Here is a 9592-nt window from a genome sequence, read left to right as displayed (position 1 = left end):
ATCAATGAGGGAGGAAAATTGACATGCAATGAGGTAGAGGAATTTAATTCACTCTTGAGAAAAAAACAAGAGCTATATAGAAAAATTGACTTTTTTCTTTTAAATTTAATTTATTTTTAGTTTTCAACATTCACTTCCATAAGATTTTGAGTTTTAAATTTTATCCCCCTCCCACTTCTTTCCCCCACCCAAAATGTCATACAATCCAATATAGGCTGTACATATACATTCATGTTAAGCATATTTTCCCATTAGTCATGATGTAAAGAACAATTAGAGGAACCACAAGAATAAAGCAATAAAACAAAACAACAAAGGAAAAGGAGAGCAAATAGGATGCTTCAATCTGCATTCAGACTCCATGTTTCTTTCTCTGGGTGTGGATAGTAATTTCCATCATGAATCTTTTGGAGTTGTCTTAGATTCTTGCGTTGCTGTGAAGAGCCAAGTCAGTCATCCCATAATGTGGCTGTTACTGTGTACAATGTTCTCCTGGTTCTGCTCACTTCACTCAGCATCAGTTCATGTAAGTCTTTACAGTTTTTCTGAAGTCCACCTGCTCATCATTTATTTCTTTTTAAAAATTTATTTATTTATTTTTAGTTTTCAACATTCACTTCCACAATATTTTGAGTTCCAAATTTTCTCCACATCTCATCCCTCCCCTACCCAGAAATGGCATGCATTCTGAATACCCCTTCCCCTAATCTGCCCTCCCTTCTATCTCTGCACCCCCTTCTCTTATCCCCTTCCCTTTGAATTTCCCTGTAGGACAGGATAGATTTCTATACCCCAATGCCTGTATATCTTATTTCCCAGTTGCATGTGAAAATATTTTTTTAACATTTGTTTTTAAAACTTTGGGCTACAAATTTTCTCCCTTTCTCCCTCCCCACCCACCCTCATTGAGAAGGCAAGCAATTCAATACAGGTTATAAATGTGTAGTCATGCAAAACACTTCCATTGTAGTCATGCTGTGGAAAACAAACTGTATTTCCCTTCATCCTATCCCACCCCCTATTTATTCTATTCTCTCTTTTGACCCTGTCACTCCTTAGAAATGTTTCCTTCTGATTACCTCCTCCCCCAATCTGCCCTCCCCTCTAACATCCCCTTGCTTTCTTGTGCCCTTCCTCCCCCTATTTTCCTATAGGGTAAGATAGATTTCCATACCCAGTTGGGTGTATATGTTATTCCCTCCTTAAGCCAAATTCGATGAGAATAAGATTAACTCATTCCCTCTCACCTTCCCCTCCACTTTCTAAGAGCCTTTTCTCATCTGTTTTATGTAAGATAATTTACCCCATTCTACCTCTCCCTTTCTCCTTTGCCCAGTATAATCCTCTGTCACTCCTTAATTTTATTCGCCAGATATCACCCATTCATCTTCAAGTCACCCTGTGCCCTCTATCTATCTATTTATCTATATATACATACATATAATTTTTCCTTCCAACTGCCCTAATACTGACAAAGGTCTCATGAGTTACAAATATCATCTTTCCATGCGGGAATATAAACAGTTCAACCTTAATAAGTCCCTTATGATTTCTCTTTCCTGTTTACCTCTTCATGTTTCTCTTGAGTCTTGTATTGGAAAGTCGAATTTTGGGACTTCCGCTTCTGGGAGCCAAGATGGCAGAGTAAAAAGGTAGTCGCTCTCACCCTCCCCTATCAACCTCTGAAAACCCAGAAAATATCACGACATTAAAAAAAAACCCTGGAACAGCTGAACCAGAAGAAAGATGGGGAGCAGCAGTGCAGTAGCCCAGGTAGCTAGAGGGATTAACAGGAAAGGCCCCTCTTACCCTGGGGGAAGGGGAGCAGTATGGAACCGGGAGTCACCCAGCCAGCTAGTGGAAAGACTCACTTTAGCACACCAGGAGGAGATTCTGGTGCCTTGGCATTCTACAGCAAAGGGGTCTCCCAGTGCCTCAGCAAAAATAAAGGAAGCAGCACTACAAAGGACCCCAGGCAGATAAGCACCCTGCAGCATTTGTCTGAAAGGAGCTGAAGAAAGCAACCTAGAGTTGCCTAAAAGTTCCAGCCTTGCTGATTCCAGCCCAGCACCAGGTAAGCTGTCAGAACCCTACAGCATCCAACTGACAACCAGGAGGAGGTCCTGAAGCCCAGGTGGTCGAGAAGGCAAACACCAACAGCTGGACCTCCGAGTGCCTCAGTGAGTGCTGGGGAACTGGTGGAAACCAGCTCAGAAAACCACCAGGTGCCTTGGCATTCTACAGCAAAGGAGTCTCCCACTGCCTCAGCAGAACTAAGGGAGGCAGCACTGCAAGGGGTCCCAGGCAGATGAATACCCTGCAGCACTCATCTAAAAGGAGCTGAAGAAAGCTAAAGGAAAGGAAAAGCAGGCAACCTAGAATTGCCAGAAAGTTCCAGCCTTGCTGATTCAAGTCCAACACCAGGTAATCTGTCAGAACCCTACAACCTCCAATTGCCAACATAAGAGGCCCCAACGCACAAAGCCAGTGACCAAGACCTAGGCTCCCAACACAAGAAGCTTGGGTCAGTGCCCTCTGCTCCCCAGCAGGAGAGCTTAATCTCTGTAAAGGCCAGGGAATAAAGAAACACCATGAGTAAAAAGAAACATACTGCAGATTCCTATTATGAGAAGAGTGAAGATCAAGACAGAAATTCTGAAGAGGACAACATTGTCAACAAACCCACATCTGCAACATCAAAGGGAAATATGAACTGGTCTGAAGCCCAAAAAGCCTTCTTAGAAGAACTCAAGAAGGATTTTCAAAGTCAAATGAGAGAGGTAGAGGAGTCCTTAAAAAGTACAATTGGCCAATTGGAAAAAAAATACACTAAAGAAAACAAGTCCCTAAAAAACACAATGGACCAACTGGAAAAAAGTACATTGAAGAAAACAAATCCCTTAAAAGAGAAGAAAGTACAAAATCTAACAGAAGAAAACAATATGTTAAAAATTAGAATTGGACAAATGGAAACTAATGACTATATGAGAGAGCAAGAATCAGTCAAACAGAAACAAAAAAATGAAAAAATAGATGAAAACATAAAATACCTCATGGGTAAAACAACTGACCTGGAAAATTGATCCAGGAGAGACAATTTAAAAATTATTGGCCTACCTGAAAATCATGATGAAAAAAGGAGCCTGGACAGTATCTTTCAGGAAATCACAAAGGAAAACTACCCTGAAGTCCTAGAACCAGAAATAACTATAGAAAGAATCCACTGCTCTGTGCCTGAAAGAGATCCCAAATTGAAAATGCCATGGAATATAATAGCCAAATTCTAAAATTACCAGATTAAAGAGAAAATACTGCAAGCAGCCAGAAAGAAACAATTTAAATATCATGGAACCACAGTCAGGATTACACAGGACTTTGCAGTTTCTACATTAAAAGACCGTAGGGCTTGGAACATGATATTCTGTAAGGCAAAGGAGCTGGGATTGCAGCCAAGGATCAACTACCCAGCGAAAATGAGCATGATCTTTCAGGGGAGGAGATGGATATTCAACGAGATAGGGGACTTCCAAACATTCCTGATAAAAAGACCAGAGTTCAACAAAAAATTTGATCTTCAAGTGCAAGATTCAAGAGAGACATAAAAAGGTAAATGGGACAGAAAGATACAACATGTTGTTAATAAGGGCAAACTGTTTACATCCCTACAAGGGAAGATGACACTTGCAGCTCTTGAGAACTGTATTGTTATTACACCATGTTAAAAGAGTATACATAAAAGGGGTGAATATAAGTTGACTTTGATGTAATGATAAAAAAAATCTAATCAAGTGGGTTAAATGGATCCAAGTAAGTGGATTAGTCTGAAAATGTACCGAGAAAGGAGGAGGCAGACAAGGGTAAATTACATTACAGGAAAAGACACAAAAACCTATTAGAGCAGAGGTAAAGAAGGGAGGGGGATGAGCATTGTTTGAACCTTACTCTCATCAGATTTGACTCAAGAAGGGAATAACATAATCAGTTAGGTATAGAAATCTAACTTGTACTATAGGCAGTAGGAGGGAAAAGGGGAAAGAAAAGGGAGGGGGGATAGAAGGGAGGGAAGAAGCAGTAAGGGTAAAGGGGAAGAAAATGGAAAGGGATAATAGAAAGGAGGTGGGACCTAAAGAGGCACTGGTCAAAAGCAAAACACTAGTGGGGGGGGGAAGGAGAAAGGAGAAAGAAAAGCATAAACAGGGGGAAAGGATGGAAAAAAAGACACAGATAGTAATCATAAATGTGAATGTGAATGTGAATGGGATGAACTCTCCCATAAAATGGAAGTGGATAGCAGATTGGATTAAAAACCATAACCCTACAATATGTTGTTTACCAGAAACACATTTGAAAAAGAGTGACACATACAGTGTAAAGGTAAAAGGCTGGAGCAGAATATATTATGCTTCAGCTGAAGTAAAAAAAGCAGGGGTAGCAATCCTGATCTCAGACAAAGCAAAAGCAAAAATAGATCTCATCAAAAGAGATAAGGAAGGAAACTCCATCCTGCTAAAAGGCACCATAGACAATGAGGTAACATCATTACTAAACATATATGCACCAAAAGGTATAGCATCCAGATTCTTAGAGGAGAAGTTCAGGGAGTTACAGGAAGAAATAGACAGCAAAACCATACTAGTGGGGGACCTCAACCTCCCCGTCTCTGAACTAGATAAATCTAACCACAAAATAAACAAGAAAGAAGTTAAGGAGGTGAATAGAACATTAGAAAAGTTAGGTATGATAGACCTCTGGAGAAAAATGAATGGGGATAGAAAGGAATATACTTTTTTCTCGGTGGTACATGGCACATACACAAACATTGACCATGTACTAGGGCATAAAAACCTCACAATCCAATGTAGTAAGGCAGAAATATTAAATGCATCTTTTTCAGATCATGATGCAATAAAAATTATATGTAATAAAGGGCCGTGGAAAGATAGACTGAAAAATAATTGGAAACTAAATAATCTAATCTTAAAAAATGATTGGGTCAAACAACAAATCATAGAAACAATCAATAATTTCAGTCAAGAGAATGACAATAATGAGACAACATACCAAAACTTATGGGATGCAGCGAAAGCAGTTCTTAGGGGAAGTTTTATATCTCTAAACACTTACTTAAATAAAATAGAAAAAGAGGAGATCAATGAATTGGGCATACAGCTAAAAAAATTAGAAAAAGAACAAATTAAAAATCCTCAATTAAACACCAAATTAGAAATATTGAAAACCAAAGGAAAAATTAATAAAATTGAAATAAGAAAACTATTGAACTAATAAATAAATCTAAGAACTGGTTTTACGAAAAAAAAAACCAATAAAATAGATAAACCTTTGGTTAATTTAATTAAAAAACAGAAAGAAGAAAACCAAATTACTAGTATCAAGAATGAAACGAGTGAAGCTACCACCAAAGAAGAGGAAATTAAAACAACAATTAGGAATTATTTTGCCCAAATATACTCCAACAAATTTGACAATTTTAGTGAAATGGATACATATTTACAAAAATATAAATTGCCCAGATTAACAGAAGAGGAAGTAAAATACTTAAATAACCCCATCTCAGAAAAAGAAATTGAACAAGCCATTGATGAACTCCCTAGGAAAAAATCACCAAGGCCAGATGGATTTACAAGCGAATTCTATCAAACATTTAAAGAACAATTAATTCCAATACCATATAGACTATTTGGGAAAATAGGTGAAGAAGGAGTCTAACCAAATTCTTTTTATGATACAAATATGGTGCTGATACCTAAACCAAGAAGAGTCAAAACTGAGAAAGAAAATTATAGACCAATTTTTCTAATGAATATAGATGCAAAAATTTTAAACAAAATATTAGCAAATAGATTACAGCAACTTATCACAAGAATAATACACTATGACCAAGCAGGATTTATACCAGCAATGCAGGGCTGGTTCAATATTAGGAAAGCTATCAGCATAATTCATCATATCAACACCAAAACTAACAGAAACCACGTGATCATTTCAATAGATGCAGAAAATGCTTTTGACAAAATACAACACCCATTCCTATTAAAAACACTAGAGAACATAGGTATAAATGGAGTCTTCCTTAAAATAGTAAATAGCATCAATCTAAAACCTTCAGCAAGCATCATATGTAATGGGGACAAGCTAGAAGCATTTCCAATAAGATCGGGGGTGAAACAAGGATGTCTGTTGTCACCACTGTTATGCAATATCGTACTAGAAATATTAGCTTTAATGATAAGAGAAGAAAAAGACATTGAAGGTATTAGAATAGGCAAAGAAGAAACAAAGCTATCACTCTTTGCAGATGACATGATGATATACTTAGAGAATCCTAGAGAATCAAGTAAAAAACTACTTGAAACAATAAATAACTTTAGCAGAGTTGCAGGCTATAAAATAAACCCACATAAATCATTGGCATTTCTATGTATTACCAACAAAGCCCAACAGCAAGAGATAGAAAGAGAAATTCCATTTAAACTTAGTGTAGACATTATAAAATATTTAGGAGTCTACCTCCCAAAACAAAACCAGGAACTCTATGAACACAATTACAAAACACTTTTCACACAAATAAAATCAGATCTAGATAATTGGAAAAACATCAGTTGCTCATGGGTAGGCCGAGCTAATATAATAAAAATGACAATTCTACCCAAGCTAATTTACTTATTCAGTGCCATACCAAACTACCAAAAAATTATTTTATAGAGTTAGAAAAAATAATAACAAGATTCATTTGGAACAACAAAAGGTCCAGAATATCAAGGGAAGTAATGAAAAGAAATGCAGGGGAAGGTGGCCTAGCCATTCCAGATCTTAAATTGTATTATAAAGCAGCAATCATCAAAACTGCTTGGTACTGGCTAAGAAATAGAGTGGTGGATCAGTGGAATAGGTTAAATATGCAAGACATAGTAGTCAATGACTCTAGCAATCTATTATTTGATAAACCCAAAGACCCCAGCTTCTGGGATAAGAACCCACCCTTTGACAAAAACTGGTGGGAAAACTGGAAAAGAGTATGGCAGAAATTAGGCATAGACCAAAATCTCACACCTTATACCAAAATAAAGTCAAAATGGGATCATGATTTAGATATAAAGGCTGATACTGTAAGCAAACTGAGAGAGCAAGGAATAGTTTACCTATCAGATCTATGGAGAACAGAAGAATTCATGACCAAACAGGAGATAGAGAACATTACAAAAAGCAAAATGGATAATTTCAATTACATTAAATTGAAAAGTTTTTGCACAAAGCCAATGCAACTAAGACTAGAAGGAAGGTAGAAAATTGGGAAAGAATTTTTACAACCAGTCTCTCTGATAAGGGCCTCATTTCTAAAATATATAGAGAATTAAGTCAAATTTATAAGAATACAAGCCATTCCCCAATTGATAAATAGTCAAAGGATATGAACAGACAGTTCTCAAATGAAGAAATTAAAGCCATCTATAGTCATATGAAAAAATGCTGTAAATCACTATTGATTAGAGAAATGCAAATCAAAACAACTCTGAGGTACCACATCACACCTATTAGATTGACCAACATGACAAAACAGGAAAATGATAAATGTTGGAGAAGATGTGGGGAAATTGGAACACTAATGCATTGTTGGTGGAGTTGTGAAATGATCCAACCATTTTGGAGAGCAATTTGGAACTATGCCCAAAGGGCTATGAAAATGTGCATACCCTTTGACCCAGCTATAGCAGTTCTAGGGCTATATCCCAAAGAGATCATACAAATGGGAAAAGGACCCACATGTACAAAAATATTCATAGCAGCTCTTTTTGTGGTGGCAAAGAATTGGAAATTGAGAAGATGCCCATCAATTGGGGAATGGCTGAGCAAGTTGTGGTATATGAATGTGATGGAATACTATTGTGCTATAAGATATGATGAACAGGCTGACTTCAGAAAAACCTGGAAAGACTTGTATGGTCTGATACTGAGTGAAGTGAGCAGAACCAAGAGAACGTTGTACACAATAACAGCCACGTTGTGTGATGACTAATATTCATAAACTTAACCCTTCCCAGCAATACAAGGATCTAAGACATCTCCAGAGGCCTTGTGATGGAAAATGCTATCCACATCCAAAGAAAGAACTATGGAAGTTGAATTGCTATTTTTTTTCTCGTCTGTTGAGTTTTGTTTCCTCTTTCTGATGGTTCCTCCTATTGGTTTTAATTTTTACTTATGACATCAGTAATGTGAAAATATGTTAAATATGAATGTAAATGTATAGCCTATATGAGATTGTGTGCTGTCTTGGGGATGGTGGTGGGGAGGAAGGGGGAGAAAAATTTTAAACTCAAAAATATATGGAAGTGATTATTGATACATCAAAATAAATTAATATAAAAATGAAAAAAAGAAAGTCGAATTTTCTGTTCAGCTCTGGTTTTTTCATCAAGAATGCTTGAAAATCCTCTATTTCACTGAATGTCCATTTTTTCCCCCTGAAGGATTATACTCAGTTTTGCTGGGTAAGTTATTCTTGACTGTGATCCTATTTCCTTTGCCCTCTGGAATATCATATTCCAAGCTCTGCAGTCCCTTAAGGTAGAAGCTGCTAAATCCTGTGTTATCCTGATTGTGTTTCCACAATACTTGAATTGTTTCTTTCTGGCTGCTTGCAATATTTTCTCCTTGACCTGGGAACTTTGGAATTTGGCTTCAATATTCCTAGGAGTTTTCCTTTGGGGATCTCTTTCAGGAAGTGATCAGTGGATTCTTTCCATTTCTATTTCACCCTCTGGTTCTAGAGTATCCGGGCAGTTTTCCTTGATAATTTCTTGAAAGTTGATGGGTAGGCTCTTTTTTTGATCATGGTTTTCAGATAGTCCAATAATTTTTAAGTTATCTCTCCTGGATCTATTTTCCAGGTCAATTGTTTTTTTCTAATGAGATATTTCACATTGTCTTCTATTTTTTCATTCATTTGGTTATGTTTTTAAAATGTTTTGATTTCTCATGAAGTCACTAGCTTCCAATTGCTCTATTCTAATTTTTAAGGAAGTTTTTTCTTAAGTGAGCTTTTGGACTTCCTTTTCCATTTGGCCACTTCTGCTTTTGAAGGCATTCTTCTCCTCATTGGCTTTTTGGATCTCTTTTGCCATTTGGGTTAGGCCATTTTTTAAGATTTTATTTTCTTCAGCATTTTTTTGGGTCTCCTTTAGCAAGCTGTTTACTAGTTTTTCATGATTTTTTTGCATCACTCTCATTTCTATTCCCAGTTTTTCCTCTACTTCTCTTACTTACTTCTCAAAATCCTTTTTGAGCTCTTCCATGGCCTGGGACATTCATATTATTCATGGAGGCTTTGGATATAGGTGCTTTTATTTTGTTGTCTTCTTCTGATTGTATGTTTTTATCTTCTTTGATACCAAAGAACGATTCCATGGTCTGACTTTTGTTGCACTGTTTGCTCAAGATTTCAGCCAATTACTTGAATTTTAAACTCTTTGTTAAGGTAGGGGTCTGCTTCCAATGTGGAGAATGTACCCCCAAGCTTTGGGGGATTTGTGCAGCTGTTTTCAGAGATACTTCTAGGGACCTGTAAGTTTTC

Source organism: Vombatus ursinus, unplaced genomic scaffold (assembly GCF_900497805.2).
Source record: "Vombatus ursinus unplaced genomic scaffold, bare-nosed wombat genome assembly UNPS02014831.1, whole genome shotgun sequence".
NCBI classification, from domain to species: Eukaryota; Metazoa; Chordata; class Mammalia; order Diprotodontia; family Vombatidae; genus Vombatus; species Vombatus ursinus.
The sequence above is the reverse complement of the archived record's forward strand: the minus strand, read 5'-3'. Positions refer to the sequence as shown.